Raw genomic sequence first — 16,902 nt, 5'->3', positions numbered from 1 at the left:
TGCCAGGGGTGACGGTGCATCTCCTGCTCTCCTTCCTGGAACCCAGAGGTGGTTATCTCAGCTGCTGCACTGTCTGTCTGTCTGGTGACCTGCAGGCCAGGAGTGCTCTGTCCCTTAGGGCCAGGGTGCCATTCTGCAGTGAGGAATGTCCCTTGAGGAGAAGGCCTGCACGCTCTGCCATGGTTGTTTGTGAGCCCTTCCTCTACACTGGCCCAGGAAAGCCGGCAGGAGAGCGTGGAGCAGCGCTCTGACTATGGAGCGCTCCGCGCTGCCTTCCCTACGGTCCACAGATCCATGCCTCTGACTTTCCCAACGGGAGGGAGGGGGGCGGCTGCCAGCAGCAGAGTTCAAAGACCTGGGGCCAGTGTGTCCCTCCCTAGGTGCAGTTTGCAGGGCAGATGGGGTGGTTTGGGTACCAATGGCTGTGATTTCCTGCAGCTTGGCAGTAGGAGTTTTCCAGTAGCTCTGACAGATGCCAGCCTGGCGCATGCAATGGGGATGGCAATGTGTCAGGAAGTGGGTTTCCTGCTCTGGTGAGTTCAGGCCCCTAGCCCCCAGCACTGTGGGGCTTGTGCGCAGCAGTGTCAGGGGATGGGCAGGGTTGTCTCTGTTGTCGGCAGGGTGGGGCGATTGTTTGTCTTGGATGAGCAGTGGGCATGGGAGTGAAGCCTGTTTTTAACCTATTCTGCATAGCAGAATGATCGTGATTTTTTTTCCATTCCTTAGTTCCTGGGCTCCCGGTGGGATGTTAATATGGCACATGGCCCTGCAGCTCCGTGGCTGGCATGGAAATCGGCACGAATGTAGCTTGTTCCCAAGTCCCCAAAGAGGTGCCTGGGAAAGCTCCAGGTGTGCCAAGCTCTGCGCAGCCCCCCACACGGGGAGCAGAGCCCTAGGTCGCAGGCTCCCATACACAATGGGATTATTGTGAGAGCCAGGGCCCCTTCCTCGGGGCTAGGTGGAGCTTTCACAGAGGGCTGCTGCTTCTGCTCTGGCACTTACAGCAGTGCTAAAGAAGAGACTGGAAAATGAGCTAATGCATCTTTCAAGCATGCACAGGAAATCTTCATTTATCCACAGACTGTCTGCTCAGCACAGTGTGTGAGTTTTAACCAAAGAACAAAGGAAAGGGCAGCAATCAAAGGCACAGTATGTGAGATGAGGTCATCTGCTCTCTGCACAGGACGCTCCACCCCTGAGCCTGGCCGGGAGGAAGGCGCTCAGTTCTAGGGACAGGCTGGGAGTTCTGTGTTAATGCTGTCGCCCCAGAGCCCAGTGGAGATGCCTAGGCAGCAGTCCCTAGAGGCACTGGAGGGCTGTGCTTGCTCTTCAGTGATTTCCAGCCTCCCTAGAGCAAGCAGCCCAAGGAGAGTCCAGCTGGGATTTAACTTCACCATCACAGCTGTTCCTGATCCGATATAATTCAAGCTAATCTAATTGAGCCTGTTCATCCTGTTTAGTTGCAGGGAAAGAATTAGTTTGCATGTTGACACAGCCTGCAAAGGAGGGACCTCTGGAAGGGTGGTGCCCCCTGGCAGACTAAAAATGGGGTGCAAGGTGCAGGAGTCTGCCTTGCATGGTGTCATGCCATCTCCAGTGGTGCTGGAACTAGGGGGTGGTGCTGCAGCCCCTGGCTTGAAATAGTAATAACATACACCAAATACATGGTTCCCATCATCAGCACCCCCACTATACAAATTGTTCCAGCCTCCTGGCCACCCGTCTGGGCTGCTGCCAGCCGACACCCATTCACAGGAGTGTTACAATCACTTGCAGCGGGAGTCTGGAATCACGCAAGGGGTCTGGAGTTAGCAGAAATGCAGCCCCATGTCTGTGACATCACAGGTGTTTGTCTAGATAGGCTCCATGTCTGTGTGCAAATGGGGCATGGGGCCGTAGTGGCCAGGTGTTCATGCAGCATGTCAGAGCAGAGCTGGTGTGGGACTGCCAGGCTCTGTTGAGGTGGCAGATTCCTGGTCTGGGAGTGTGGGAGAGAACTGCTGATGGGGCAAGGGTCTCTGTCAGCAGCAGAGCTAAATGGTATGTTGAGGCTTGTTGCTTTCCCCATTTGTGTTTAGTTCTTGGGTTTATTTGGGCAAGTTGCAAAATTATTTCTGAATGTGCCAGTGACCTTTGCCCAGACAGTGGGGAGAAGTGAAGATGGTGTTATTAGGTATTCACCAGAAAGAAATGTCCTCAGAAACAGATGGGGAACTGGGAGTGAAAAGCTCCAAAGCCCATTACCAACTTCCCAACCATTCCCATCCTTCATGGTGACCCTACCCCGGGGGCCTATCACACTTCCCTAAGGCACCCCAGAAAGTCTCAAGGAATTCTCAGTCCAAACCTGAGACGCACACAGCCACAGTGAGCGACAAGGGCTTTAACCTCTCTACAGCTCATGATTCCTCAGATCCACCTCTCCCAGAGGCAAGGCCCTTATAGGCTGTTGGCCAGGAGAATTGCATAGCTGCATGTCTAGGAATGGCTTCCTGGAAGTTTACAGGCAAACTGCTCTTGCCTTTGTGCAGTGCAGAGCGGAGGCCGAGTGTAACAGCTGGCGCTACCCGTGGAAGTGTCTTCACCATGAAACTTATCCCAGTGTGTCTTACACACGTCATCATCATCACCACTCCCTGAGCATTTCCCAACTCCGTGAATGGGGCTGCTGCCTGCTGGGACCTAGAGTCACCGCTAACTGGGTGTGTTTGATACAGTGCATGCCGCGCAAGAAGGTTTATGACTTTGCAGCTCTGCATTCTTCTTCCATCTCCTGGTACAAAGTCTCAGCCTGGGACAGCACAGCCCTGTCTCCTTGACCCTGTGTCACTGTGCTGCGGAGGGGGAGTCTCTCCCTCTCTCTCCAGTGGGAGTTTGTGTTACACATTTAAACGTTTAACTTGCTCTTATCAGCAGCTTTTGGAACACGTGAGTTACTGGTCCCGCATCCAAGTGGGTCTGGGAGAGTGGCCGGCCCAGTCAGTGCGTCGATCTCCACATGCCCATGCACACAAATAGTTCTAGTGAGGATCTCACCTCCTAATCTAATTGATCGTTAATGTAAAGCTTGAGTGGATTTAGGACATCTTATCTCTTACTGATCAACCAGCTCTGCTGGTTCAGGAGCTTGCTCTGGGAATGTTCTGCTCCCCCTCTGCACTGAATCTACAGGCAGCTAAAATTTCTGCTGGCTTTTCAGACATTGGCTATTTCCTGGTGACCGTTTTATTCCAGGTAAGTCTGGCAGGTTTTTATAAATGCATTCTAGGGAGCCCTGGCTAATGCTTCCCCTGAGCAGCTGGCAGTTTGCTACTGATGCGGTGTTGGGCAGGAGCCCTGGAGCCGAGTGCTCCTTCTTCCCTCCCGCTACATCCTGAATTGCCTGGATTCTCGGATGATTTATGGGGTGACGTCCCCCTGAAGGTGATGGAACAATTCACTGCTCAGGACATTCCCCGGCAATTAGCACCCAGGTTTTCCAAGGGGCCTAGAATCTGTTGTCACTAAGGCTTGCGGCTCATTTGCAATGGCTCCTGCCCTTTGCTGGAAGGGTGAGATGTGGAAATTCTTAAAGCCACAAGAGATATTGTTGTTTAGTCTTAAAACCTTGGCAACACCACTAGGAACTTTTGTTCTAAGCAGACGTGTGGGGCTGCTCTGTTTGCTGGAATTAGGTGCTGGATTTTGAGAGGAGCAAGACTAATAGAATGAAGCAATGACCCTTAAAGGGAGCTGCTCTTGGCACAGATTTCTGAGGATTTTCACTCCCCAGCTATTTTTAAGGATGAGTTTAAAGGGGGAAGTTAGTTACGTTAGTAAAGCAGCATTTGGGCAAGGGCTTGGAGGGGTTCCTGGCCTTTCACCTTCGCAGCATTCACTTCAGAGTCAGTTTTGAGGAGTGGAACAAGTGTGAAGATCACAACTTCCCCATGTTCATCCTCTTGCCTCGTCACAGCCTGGCAGGACTGGCTGTTTCTACTCACAAGAGACCCAGGATGGCAAACAAGAGGATGGATGGCCCAGTGGTTAGGGGATGAACCTAGGACTTGGAAACCTGTGTTTAATTCCCTGCTCCGCCACAGACTTCATGCAGATCAGTTTGTCTGTGCCTCAGTTTCCCATCTGCATAATGGGGATATCAGTACTTCCTTCCATGTTCTACAGAGGATTGTGAGGTGCTCAGGTACTCCGTAATGAGGGCCATGGGAGTATCTAAGCTAGGCTAACAGAGCCAGATGGATGCTGTATTGGCAGAGCCCAGAGAGGGGACACAGGCATGACCAGAACTGCAGGGGATGCTTGGATTTCTCTGCTAGGAAACAAACTGCCCTCTGCGATTGTGTCTGGTGGTCAGAGAGCAATGCAGGACGCGCCCCTTTGCACAGCCCTCACTCTGCTGCACAATTAGCAACATTGTCCTTTCCCAGAAAGTTGGGTTCCAAAACAACCCCCCAAAAGCAGGACCTGACTGAGGCCATCTGTGTGACGAAGTGGGACTGTTCTTAATGTTTCCTCTGAATAGTGTAGGGGTGCCTCAGTTTCCCCTAGGCAGTTCTTAAGTATCTAGGTGGTGGGGTAAGGGTGTATGATCATTGCAGAGCCCTAGAGGGCAGGTGTGTGCAGGGGTCTGGACACAGAGAATGGCCGACACCCTGTTTCCTGGCACCTGATGGCCTGGGCCCTTCCCCCCTGCAAGGTGAGAGCTAAGGGGTTGGAGAACAAAGGAATCCGGTGACCTCCTGGCCCGGGAAAGGGACAAAGCCCAGAGGAGGAGGGGTTGGAGGGGGTTTCAGTTTGGGGCTGACTGGAGACATGGAGTGAAGGGCAGACGTGGTTGTCTGGCTCACTGCCCCCCAAAATGGACCCAGCTGAGGGGTCCTGTTCTCTGCACCTACAAGCTCTGTTTTAGACCATGTTCCTGTCGTCTAATAAACCTCTGTTTTACTGGCTGGCTGAGAGTCCCGTCTGACTGCAAAGTTGGGGTGCAGGACCCTCTGGCTTCCCCAGGACCCCGCCTGGGCGGACTGGCTGTGGGAAGCGCATGGAGGGGCAGAGGATGCTGAATGCTCCGAGGTCAGACCCAGGAAGGTGGAAGCTGTGTGAGCTGTGTGCCCTGCAGACAGGCTGCTCACAGAAAGAAGATTTCCCCAGAGTCCTGACTGGCTTCATGGGGAGCAGTTCCAGAGCATCGCCCAGGGACTCCGTGATAACTGGTGGCAGAGGTGGGATGTACTGCACCCTGTGGACGGCGCTTCCTGCAGTAAGTGACTGGGGAGCAGTAAAACGAAGGGGGATTGACGGAGACCAGGTGTGCTGAAGATTCAGAGAGTGACAGTTAACCCCTGGGAGTGTGTGACCAGCGAGAAGGACTGTGCAGTAATGGGGTCCCCCTGGGGACTGCAGTGAGCAGTCTCAGGGGCAGAGGAGCCTGTGGCTTGGCCCTGGGAGAGAGAAGGACTTTTGCAGTAACAGGGTTCCCCTGGGGATTGCAGCGAGCGGTCCCAGGGGCGGAGAAGTCTGCAGCTCGACCCTGGCAAAGAGGTGGTGACCTCGAGAAGGGCTGGCATAAGAGGGGTTCTCCCTGGAAACCGTGGGGAGCTGAGAGCACACAGGCCTGTGAGTCCACAACAACTTGGGAAGAGCGGAGTGATGGCCTGTCACTGTCTCCTTAGGAAGGACATTGTAGCCCTGTGCAGAAAGAGAGGGTTACACATTGGAAAGTTCACCAAGGCACAGTTAATCGTGCAGCTGGAGGAGGATGACCGCTCTAAGGAACAGATTCATGACCCCAAATGGGGCTATAGCAGGATCTGGGAGCGGCTGGAGTGGGAGCCAGGCATTGCCAAGACTCCTGTCCCCGACCAGACGAGGGTCTTCACAATCGGGTTCCCCATCGGGGGATCGGAGATGGATGGGATTGGAGCTGAGTCCGAGAGAGCGAGAGGACTGTGAGAGACAGCGAGAGCCCGAGAAAGAGCTGCAGAAGCAGCAGCAGCATGAACTGGCGATGGGGGAGCAGAGAGGCCTAGGGGGCCTCCCAGGGGTGCGTGGGGATAGACCCCGGGGTGCCAGTTCCGCAGGGAACCTCGAGACTAAATTGCTGCCCCTGGTTGAGGAGGGGAGGATGTGGATGCCCACCTCACTGCCTTTGAGCAGGCTGGAGATTTGAACCAGGGGGACCCTGCGGAAAAGCCCCGGTGTCTAGCTCCCTTGCTGGGTCCCAAGGCCATAGATTCCATCAGCCCGATGGGTGGTGGGGTGGACAGGCTCCCACTCCTGACCCCAACCTATATGTTTGTGTGGAGTTTTCTGGGGCCAAGCCCCTCGGACCTCCAGTGGGAGCAGAAGGTGATGGTCAGTGGGGAGACATTCCTGGGGTGGCGAGATCCGGGGACAGAGAGAACTGTTGTCAGGCCCTGGGTGGTGCAGCCTCAGATGCTGAGGGGCTGTGTGAGCTGGGTGAGGGTCCCAGGGACGAAGCCCCTCGCCCTGCCTATGGCCCAGATCCCTGTGCAGACCCAGGAGGGGTGGGGTTGGCTGGTCGTTGGGGTTCTCCAGGATACCAGCTGCGAGACCTTGTTGCGGGGTGACTGTGTCTCTTTGGGGCAAGATCCAGGCCTTGCTCCTGTAACTGCCAAGGGTTTGAATTTGAATCCAGGGAACCAATCGTTGGAGAGAAAATGGTCAGTGAAAATGCAGATGACCTGGCTGGCACTGGGGGGGGGGAGGGGGGAAGGAGCTGCTACGCTCAGGCTACTTGCCTGCCTGTAACCAGAACCCTGGGCTCCCTGCCCCCCTTGCACACCGGAGAGGGGGCTCACGCTGGCTCTGATGCAGTGAGGAAAGCAGCGAGCTCGCTGCCTACCCCACTGGGACAGCAAGGGCAGGGCTGAGCACAGTGGGGGCTGAGACCCCAGCTGAGTGGGGGGAGACACAGGCAGGGCAGGGGATCTGTTGGGAGTGGCAAGGTGCTCGGTAAGGAGTTTGGATGAGCCTAGGCAGCCTTGTGAGCTGATGGCTTTGTCCAGTCAGCAGGGCGGGAAGGCGAGGAGAGTGGAAGATGAGTGTCCCTGGACCTTGCCTGTTAGCTGGGTGGAGAATTGGGACAGTGAAGGAAACGTGCCTGTGTCTGTCAGGGGTATTGACTTGCCTATGGAGGGAGCTACCCTGATCTCCAAGCAGTTGTCTGTGACCAGCCTTGTGTGCTGGGACAAGGGGAAAGAGATCCCAAGCTGTGTGTCTGGGAAAGGAGAAAGTGTGTCCGGCTCTTCTTTGTCTGTGGAGCAGACGGAAGGGGCCTTTCAGCCTGTGATGGTTGAGGGTCGTGCAGTTGTCTCAGAGTTTGTTCTGGATTCAGCTAAAGCCCAGGAAGGGAAGGGTCCTAAGTTTGTGTCTGCTCGGGAGAATGGCCCTGTAACTAGGTCGCATCCAGTTAGTGTCTATGTAAAATCCCAGAGCCCAGACAATTCTGGTGCTTGTATTTTGCCTGTTGCTAGTGTGTTGTTGGGAAAGGGTGTCGCAACTCTGTCTAATCAGGGTGAGATCCTAGCCAGGGCACAAGGAGAGCATGAAGATGATGTGATTGTGTTACCTACTGAGGGTGTGGAAACCTGCAGCAAGAAGGAAAAGATTCCTGAACGTGTGGCAAAGAGAAGGAGAATGCTTCTAGCCTTTTATCTAGGAAGTCTGTCAGTTTGCCTGAAAGGGGATTGTGTAGGAATCCGCTGGATGGGCCAGAGGTGATTCTGGATGTAAGTGAGACCCAGAAAGAGTCTGTTGGTGCTCAGGAAAGTGTTCCTCTAGAGCAAGCCCTAGGTAAAGAGGGTAAGAGCAGAATTTCTGTGAGGGGTGAATTGTTGCATAAAGCAGCCCTAGGGAAAGGAATCCTCATGGAGTCTTTGCGAGCAGTTTACTGCAGCTGAAGGGTGTGAAAGGGATTTAATCAAGAAAGTTTCAGTTCCTAACAGCCAGAAATTTTCTGTTATGAATGAAGCCACTGACTTTCCTGTTGAAAGATCCAGTGTGGATAGCTCTGAGAAGGTCTCAGATGGAGTGAAAGCTGTTAAGAAAGTTAAACAGTCCTATAACCAAGTGGCAGTGTTTGGCCAGCTTGTTGGGGAGAAGACCCAATCCCAGTTTGACCCCCTGGGCTTTTGGGGTGGCCAAAGGGCACGGGCCGCATAAACCTTCCCACGTGTGACCTGCGAGTGCTATCGACCACCCCCGACCTAAGGGAGGGCGTGAAACTGGAAGGGCCTGGTGTAACTCCTACCAAGGAATGGGAGAGATGCTGGGGCATCCATGGGAACGTTGGTGCCTTTGAACTTCCCCAGGTCACCGGCTAAAGTGACCCCACTCAGTTCGATCTCGAAGGGGGGAGAGATGTGACGAAGTGGGACTGTTCTTAATGTTTCCTCTGAATAGTGTGAGGGTGCCTCAGTTTCCCCTATGCAGTTCTTAAGTATCTAGGTGGTGGGGTAAGGGTGTATGATCATTGCAGAGCCCTAGAGGGCAGGTGTGTGCAGGGGTCTGGACACAGAGAATGGCCGACACCCTGTTTCCTGGCAACTGATGGCCTGGGCACTTCCCCCCTGCAAGGTGAGAGCTAAAGGGTTGGAGAACAAAGGAATCAGGTGACCTCCTGGCCCGGGAAAGGGACAAAGCCCAGAGGAGGAGGGGCTGGAGGGGGTTTCAGTTTGGGGCTGGCTGGAGACATTGAGTGAAGGGCAGACGTGGTTGTCTGGCTCACTGCCCCCCAAAATGGACCCAGCTGAGGGGTCCTGTTCTCTGCAGCTACAAGCTCTGTGTTAGACCATGTTCCTGTCGTCTAATAAACCTTCTGTTTTACTGGCTGGCTGAGAGTCCCGTCTGACTGCGGAGTTGGGGGGCAGGACCCTCTGGCTTCCTCAGGAGCCTGCCTGGGCGGACTGGCTGTGGGAAGCGCATGGAGGGGCAGAGGAGGCTGAATGCTCCGAGGTCAGACCCAGGAAGGTGGAAGCTGTGTGAGCTGTGTGCCCTGCAGACAGGCTGCTCACAGAAAGGAGACTTCCCCAGAATCTGCAGGTAGCAAGTGGATCTTCTTCCAGGGCTGTATGCGGCGCCTGGACGCGATGGCGACGGGAGCATTAGACGTATCGGGATAGACAGACAGGCAAGACTTTGCAGCTGGGCTGGGCTGCATCAGAATAGCAGCATGGGAGACCCCTGCACAGCTCGTGTGTGTGCCAGTCAGGCCCGGCAGCAAAGGAAAGGGCTTCTGGCGTAGGTGTCCCGCTCTGTCTGGTGGACTGTTAATTGTCAGTTTGGGATGTGGGGGGAGGCAGGGCGCCAGTGGGGAGCCGGTGTCGTGGGCTGCGATGCTCTCCTAGGTGGCTGTGCAGTTCTAGGGGATCTGAGCTCCAGAGTGGGGACATGGGTTGGATTTTGCAGCTTTTCAGTGTCTCTTTTGTCATGTCTCCTTACGATTCAGACGTGAGACCTGGAGAGTGAATTGATCACGTGTTGGCCTGAGTGACGGGCTGCCAGGGCGCTGGAGGAGGGTGAGGGCAGGGTATGCTACCTGAGGTGGAAGGGTGAGGTGATGGCAGCCCTGAGCCGTCAGAGTGCTGTTCCTGGGGAATATGGGAAGGTCTGGTTGGGCCACTCTGTGGATCGGCATGACTGCAGCTGCAGCTCCCTCTGCTCTGTGTAGAAGTGTCGGGGATGCTGTGCCTCACCCCCAGGAGTGCCCTAGGCTTCCTGGGCATGCCATGACCCCAGAAGAAGTGCCAGGAGGGGAGCGATGGGATTCCTTTGGGAGCGGAGTGTGTTTCCAGGCCCTGGGGATTCCACGCTATGTGGGTTGTTCTTCCCAGCTCGTCCGTCCATGGAGAGCTCGACTGTGTCTTGTCTGGCAGCAGGAGCAGCGGGGAAGGGCTGGCCCGTCACTGTGCTGTCACCACCGCAGAGTGAGTTCTGCACCTCTAGGCTAGGAGGCCAGGCTCATAATAGACAAAGACCTACCAAATCCTGCTGCAGTTCACTGGAGGCACTGGTTGACCTGCTGCGGGTCTCACTGCACCTGCATGGGTCCACGGCGACCCTGGGCTGGGAGCATGCAGCGAACACACGGTTCGGATGGGATTAGGGATCTGAGATCTGGGCTGATCCACTCTGTCCCCTGGCAGGCAGCGCTCAAAGGATAAGGCAGGAGGTGTGGGCCGCTGGCACCGAAGTCAGCTGAGTTAGGCTGTTGTACTCTGCTGCATTTGGCAATTGAGACCAAGAGCCTGAGAGAGCGGCTGCCGGTGTTCTCGCCTGCCCTAGCCTGGGAGGAGGCTGCTCCTGGCAGTTGGATTTACAGCTGATTAGTTGCCACAGACCCGTTAAAGTCTCCCCCGCAACACTCTGTATCTGCCCCTTTCCAGACTCTCTCTGTGCATCTCCAGCTGGGCACCAACGTGATGCAGAGTGCGGGGGCTGAGCGAGCAGCCCACCTGAAGGTTGCGACAGGGCTCTGTTTATACCCGCATGGAAGTGCTGGACGTTTCTGGAGATGGGACTTACGGGGAGCAACAATACAAGCTGCTCTGTGTGACATGCTGCCCTTCTGTGCAGAGCAGAATGCAGGAGGGCTCCTTACCAGCCTGTGCCAGGGAACTCGGCTACAGAAGCGCCTTTAGTTACTAACCTGGCAGGGCTCTGCTCTCATCGGCCTTGAGGCTAGAGCCTGGGCCAGCCTAGGCTGAGGTTCTTTGGTTTGGAGAACAGGTGCTGGTGCCAGAAACCTGAGGAGACCAGCCTCTAGTGCCACCTCAGGCCTCTGGGCATGCTCCTTTCTCAGGAGAGGCTACTCCAGTAGCCTCCGACGAGTCTCCTCCGGGAGCTAACATCAGGATAAGTGAAATAACCCTGCCCCTTTATTACTCATCCCACAGTTACTTGATCAAGTAGCACTAGGAGAACATGATTTGCAGCACCAAATCTCTGGCTAAGAATTAATCTGCCCGAAGAATGCTGACCCAAGTAATTGTTTACTTAACACTAGAATTTGCTTGCAGACCTGTCGTCGTTTTTCACCAGCTGTGCTGAACAAGGTTGTTATGAGACTTGGTAATTAAGAGTTTGCAGAAGTATCCACTGTTTAATTTGGGCACCCAGATAACATATATCGCTTGTGTTTGTGGAGTGTGAAGGGCAAGTTTCCAGAATGCTTTCACTCCAGAGGGGCATGTGATGGCCATTATTTATATTGCTGGTGTGGAGATGTAAATAAGTCGGGGAGGACCACACTGGGGGGCTTTTACAGATGGCGCTGGGCCTAGTCTGCAGAGTGTGTAGGCAAATTCTCTGTGTCACTTGTCAGGGATAAAGAGCCGAGAGCTGTAGCGAGGCGGGTCCCGAAGGAATTATCTGTGATGGGAACTTGGCAGCCCTGGAGAGTCGAGGGGTGGGAAGGATGGTCCAAGGTCCCCATCTGATGTACAGGATTTGCACTGAGAACCTCTGGAGAGTCCTGCCCTCTTTGCCAGGAGGAAACGTGTGTTCTGCACAGGTGGCATGCACAGACAGGATAGGGCTCGGGGTCACTGTGCAACCTGGTGAAACCATTTGGACGTTTCTCCTAATGGGAGGCTGGGGGTCTCATGGTTAAGGCTCAGATTTTGTCATGGTTGTTTTTAGTAAAAGTCACAGACAGGTCACAGGCAATAAACAAAAATTAATGGAAGCCGTGACCTGTCTGTGACTTTTGCTGCTGCAGCTCCCTAGTTTCCCCCACCACTGTGATGGCTGGGAGCTCTGGGGTTCCCCCTCTGCCCACGGCGGCTGGGAGCTGTACGGTGACTATATTTCCCAAAGAGAAAACGGGACACCCCCAGCCAGTCACCCGAGGCGTAGGCTGTCATCCATCTCTGGAGCCCTGAGGAGGGCCCCCTCAGGAGTCTGTCACCCATCGCTGGAACCTTGCAGGGGGCCCCTTGTTGCCTGTCACTGGAACCCTGCCAGGGCCCCGCTGGCTGCGAGCTGGAGTCCCTGGAGTCCCGCAGCCCCTGGGGCTGAAGGATTCTGTGACTTCCATGACCTCGGGGACCTAACCTAGCCATACTTATGGTTAGGACAGGACCTGGGAGCCCAGGCGCCAGGTCACTGACTCACTGGGGCACGTGCAGCCTCGGCTACCAATGTGTAAAATGGGGTGTGGAGCCCTGCTTTGTAACCCACAGGTGACAGGCCCTAGGAAGGGGCCATTTCAGGGCGGACAGGACTGTCCCAGGCCCCTGTAACTGCCACGGTGTGAGCCAAGCCTGGTGGCCACGCTGGGGTCGAGCTCCTCTCCTGCAGAGGCAGTAAAGGAGACGGGGGGGGGGGGGGGACGGTTTCTTTGCTGGAGGCTGTAGTGGACACAGGGCACTGCCCCTCCAGTGGGAGCCCCGTGTTGCTCTGGGTACCCTGGGGTGGAGGCAGGAGATGCGGCTCCAGACGAGAAGAAGGACAGAACTCCGACTACGCTGGCTGCTGTGTGCGCTGCGTCGCCTGCCTGGACCCCTTAGGAGCAAGCCTGGCCGTGGTGGCTGGGCAGTGGGGCACTGTGCCCCGGGTGAGCCAGCAACAGGGACGGGTGAACTCGTTCTCAGAGTGGTTACGCAAGGAGCTGACCACTTGGCTGGCGCGGAACAGACCACCAGCCCCACTCTTCCAGGGTGGTTGTATGCTTGGGACCGAGAGAGGCAGAAAGGGCTCAGTGGAGGTTACAGAACTCAGCTTGACATGTCCTGGGCTCCAGCTCAAATTGGAGTGATGGAGATTAAAGGCGCCCTAATTCCCCTGCACTGTCGCTGTGCGCTTGGCTTGAGCGGCCTTGGGGAGGGTTACATGGAAAGTTTCCCATCTGTCCTGGCTAAGCAGTTAGAAACTCGATCCCAAGCCTGGGACAGCAGCTCCTCCCAGGGGCTGTATCCTCGCGGCAGCCTGGCAGAGCTGTGTCGTGCATGATGCACAGAGCTGCTTTGCCATGGCAGGACCAGCACCCATCAGTCCGTCGCATTTTTCCGAGCACAGCCTGCTCATTCTGCAGGGAGGGAATGGCTTCTGTCAGTGCAGCTAGTGCCAGATGCACGCTGCTCCTGGCACGTAACTCCCTGCTAGCTGCTGAAATTGAGAACCAATAAATGTAAAACTGATCAATGAACATACCTTTTTGGCAGGACATAACTGCCCACTGGAACTCATTGCAAGATTCGAAAAAGGACTAGCCGTGAATGTGGTTCACAAGAACTGCCCTGATTACCTTTGGAAGAGGAGAATAGAAGGGCTGTAAACCTTCCTGCTTCAGGGCCTTCAGTGCCTGCCTGGGGTTGGGTATCTGGGGGGACGGGACACATCGGTATGTGGGCCGACACAGCCAGACTCGCCCTAGTAGGGTCAGTGCATTATTTATGTTTATATAGAAAGGTTGCCACTTCTTGCCCAAGGCTGGTGTGAAGGGGAGCTGCTGTGCGGATAATCACAGACATCAGGATTGGTGCACAGAGGTACGCAGAGATGGGGGAGCACATGTGAGAGACAAGGAACAAGAGAAAAAACAGATTAGCCAAGCTCACAGAACAGAGGCAAAGGGCCAGGAGTCACCCCAACACAAGATGAGAACCAAGAAGACGCAGCCGGAAAACCCTTCCACTCCCACCATCTGTCCTCTGTCAGGACAGGGTTCTGTCTGTCGGGCTGGAAGTAACAAAGAGCAATGATCTGAAGCACGGGGGGCAGGCACTGCTTCCCCTCTGAAATGCAGCTTGCAAACCTCGTGCAGCAGAGGGATGATTCTGTGCTGGTTGGCAGGACAGGCCCTACGGGCCCCTTGTGATTTTTCGGCAGGATTAGGAGTCCCCGCTGTCTCGGCCTGCTCCTAGATGATGCAGTATGAGGCCTGTTGCAGCTCAGCGAATGAATTTCCAGCAGCATCCCAGCAGATGGCAGCGCTCGCTAGCAGCTGGCATGCAGGGCATTGATGTGTGCTGCCCCATCTGCGAGGAGCCCTGGTGACATGGCCCCCGTCGTTTCCTTGTCCGGGGTTGGGCTGGCTGCAGGGAGGCGCACGGAGCTCAGGGAAGCGTTTTGCTGGCGCTGGAATTTTTCTGCGTTAGTCTGAAACTTCATGGCTTGTGCCCTCTAATTTGTGCTTCTGGTGGGCGGAGGTTGGGCTTGTCTCACTCTGATCTCATCTCGGTGCCACCAGCGCCGAGTTCCTGCCTCTCCCATGGCAGACACCCCGTTGTGCTGCTGCCCAGGGGGTTTGATTTCCCTACGGCGTGGGGCCAGTTCCTGGCTGCCGGTGGGCGGCTGCAATGGGGCATTCTCACGCTGCAGCCCTGCCGGTTGTAGGGATCGATCCTGCATTGCTCCGGGGACATGACTAGAATCCTCCTCTCTCTTTCGCTTCCATGTTTCTCCTGTAACTTGGACAGCACCAGAAACTCCTGCAGGGGTTAGGCAGGGCTTGGCCTACGTGTCCAGGAGACTGGAGATGTTCCCCGTTGCTTGTGTTGCAGCCATGCACCAAGCCGCTAGTCCGTGTCCGCACCCCATTGTGTGAGGCACTGACAACACTTGGGAAATGCACTTCCTGCTGCAGGCAGCTTCCTGTCTGAGGAGAAACTGGGGCGGGAGTTAGTTTGCTTTGTATTTAACTAGACGTGACTTCCAGTCAGTCTCCCAACCAAAACTTCCCCAGGGACACACTGCAGCCCCTTCTGCCAGCAGTGTCCTGGGGAAACGGGGCCGACAGGGGACTGGCAGAGGGTAGTGGGTTAGTTCCCTGGCGTGGAGGGGAAGCGACACGGTTGAGAAAGCGGGAGCGGAGCTGGGCAGGGGGAGAAGCTGGGGTGAAGGCGGACTCACTAACCAGCAGGTTCTTTGCCTGCTAGTCCCAGTCTAGCAGCGCGGCAGCAGGGCTCCTGGCTGCAGGATGGGGATGGGTCTGGCTGCAGTAAAATCCCTGTGGCCGCGGTGGGAAGCTCAGCGAGGCAGCGGTACGGGGATGACAGAACCTCTCTTGCGTTGAGACTCTCCCCCCGGGAAGCACCGCTGGCTGGAGCAGCCTGGAATGAGCACCGCGCCGAACGGGGAAGGCTGTGCTCTGGGCACAGGGGAAGCTGTTTTCGCTGCAATTGGATCCCAAAGCGGCCAGGGAACCTGTGTGGCTGCAAGGCCCAGAGTGCTTGCCCCCCCAGTGATAGATCAGCCACTGGGCCAGTGGGGCCCGTGCCTGGGGGCCCTGGAAAAATGGGCACCCCCCACCTCAACCTGCTCCCCGGCAGGAGTGCGGGGGGAGCAGAGGGAACTGCAGGCGGAAGCGGTGGGGAGGGGCCCCCATTTACTCCTGCCCAGGGCCCCACAAAACCGTAATCTGCCTCTGCTGCCCCTATGCTGCAGGGGAAGCTCAGCAGATCGTCTCTGTTTGTTCGTCTCGGGGCAGGGGGCAGATACAACGGGCGTCAGGGACAAGGAGCTGCACGTCCTGCTGGGAGAAGGGCCGTTCCAGGAGCAGGCACCTCAGGAATTCCCACGGGAATGGCTTCTGGTGGACTTTCAGCTCAAGCTCCAAGAGGCATCCTGACTTCAGGCTGTTTATCCTCCCAGAGCACAGGGTGCTTGGGGTGAACCCTGTGGGCTGCCTGCCCACAGCATGAGGCTGACTCCTGCACCCCAGGAGGCACTTGGCCAGGTAGTTAGCACGGGCTGGTGTCTCTCCTCTCAGTGTGCCTGGTTTTTCACAGCCTTCCAGTGGGGCATGAGGGTGGGGATCTCCCAGCCCAGCTGCATGGAGCCCCTTGCTCACAGGTTTCTTCCCCCCCGATGGCGACTGCAGTGTGATGGGGCATGAGCCTGGATGCTGCGTCTGGTGCCCTTGTAAAATCCCAGGGCCTCCCAGGACTCACTGACCAAGCCAGCCTCCGCTGCTTCCTACTCCTTGTAGTGACGGGCACGGCAGCATCTCCAGGGGCAGTGCAGGGGCTTTCTGCCCTGGGGGCGCAGCTCTCCTGCCCATCCCAGACTAAGTGGGGCGGGGGAACCTGTCTGGATGGCAGGGGATCTGGGAGGCCCCTCTGGGACAGGGGCCGTGGTATGGAGAGGGGAGAGAGCCCCAGCCTAGTGGCTGAGCACAGGGCTGGGAGCAGGGGGCTTTGGTTGCCTCGTCATGACAAGGTGGCTGTGCCGTAGGGCCAGGGAGCATTAGGTGGCGGGTACCTGTGAAGAGCTCAGGCAGTGAAAAGTGCAGCAGCTGGACTGCATCCCCGTTGGGCCACTTGGGGCTGCCGTTCGGGCTGGGAGGGGGCTTTCGCAAGCACGGGGCTCAGCCGCTCCTTGCTGGCCTAGGGAACGTGAAGCCAGGTAATTGACATGTCATAACGCCAGGCAGCGTGCAAGGGGGCGGCGGGGGGAGGCAGGTCTCGAGATTGCAGCACGAGTTGCTTGATAGTCGGTGGCGGTTTACTTAAAGCTTCAGCTCCAGGAGTCATGTGACTAATCCCAGCATTTGTTTTTAAAGATAATTCAAAGCCAACCTTGTGTGGGTTTGGGGCAACAGGTGACTTTTGACCCCGGGGTGGCTGGAAGCTCTGCGGTTGGCTGTGAGCCCGGGGCAAAGCTCTGGGGCTGGGTTTGAGATGGGGCTCGTCCCCAGTGACTGATTGAAGCTATAGGAGTCCAGCACTGTGCACCATGCCTGGCGTGCTGTGGCCTTTGGATGCTGCTGCCACACAAACAGCAATGGGCTGGGGGAAGCCTGGGTGTCCCCTCCTGCTGCCCTCTGCCCCGACTCCAGCCACAGCGCTCGCTGTGCTGGGCGGAGGCCCTCCCGAGGGCTGTGGCTGCTGTTCCCTGCAGGGGACGTCTGGCCCAGGGACTTGGGTTTTGAGTCCGGCA

At 56.4% G+C, this 16,902-nt stretch overlaps 1 protein-coding gene across 2 annotated transcripts in view; it reads left to right on the top strand.

Moving 5' to 3' along the window:
* PLEKHG5 (pleckstrin homology and RhoGEF domain containing G5) overlaps window positions 1-16,902 on the top strand; it is a 120,154-nt gene that overhangs the window by 54,286 nt on the left and 48,966 nt on the right. The window lies entirely within an intron of this gene.

The sequence above is a fragment of the Natator depressus genome, chromosome 18 (genome assembly GCF_965152275.1).
Source record: "Natator depressus isolate rNatDep1 chromosome 18, rNatDep2.hap1, whole genome shotgun sequence".
Classification (NCBI taxonomy): Eukaryota; Metazoa; Chordata; order Testudines; family Cheloniidae; genus Natator; species Natator depressus.
The sequence above is the reverse complement of the archived record's forward strand: the minus strand, read 5'-3'. Positions and strand labels throughout refer to the sequence as shown.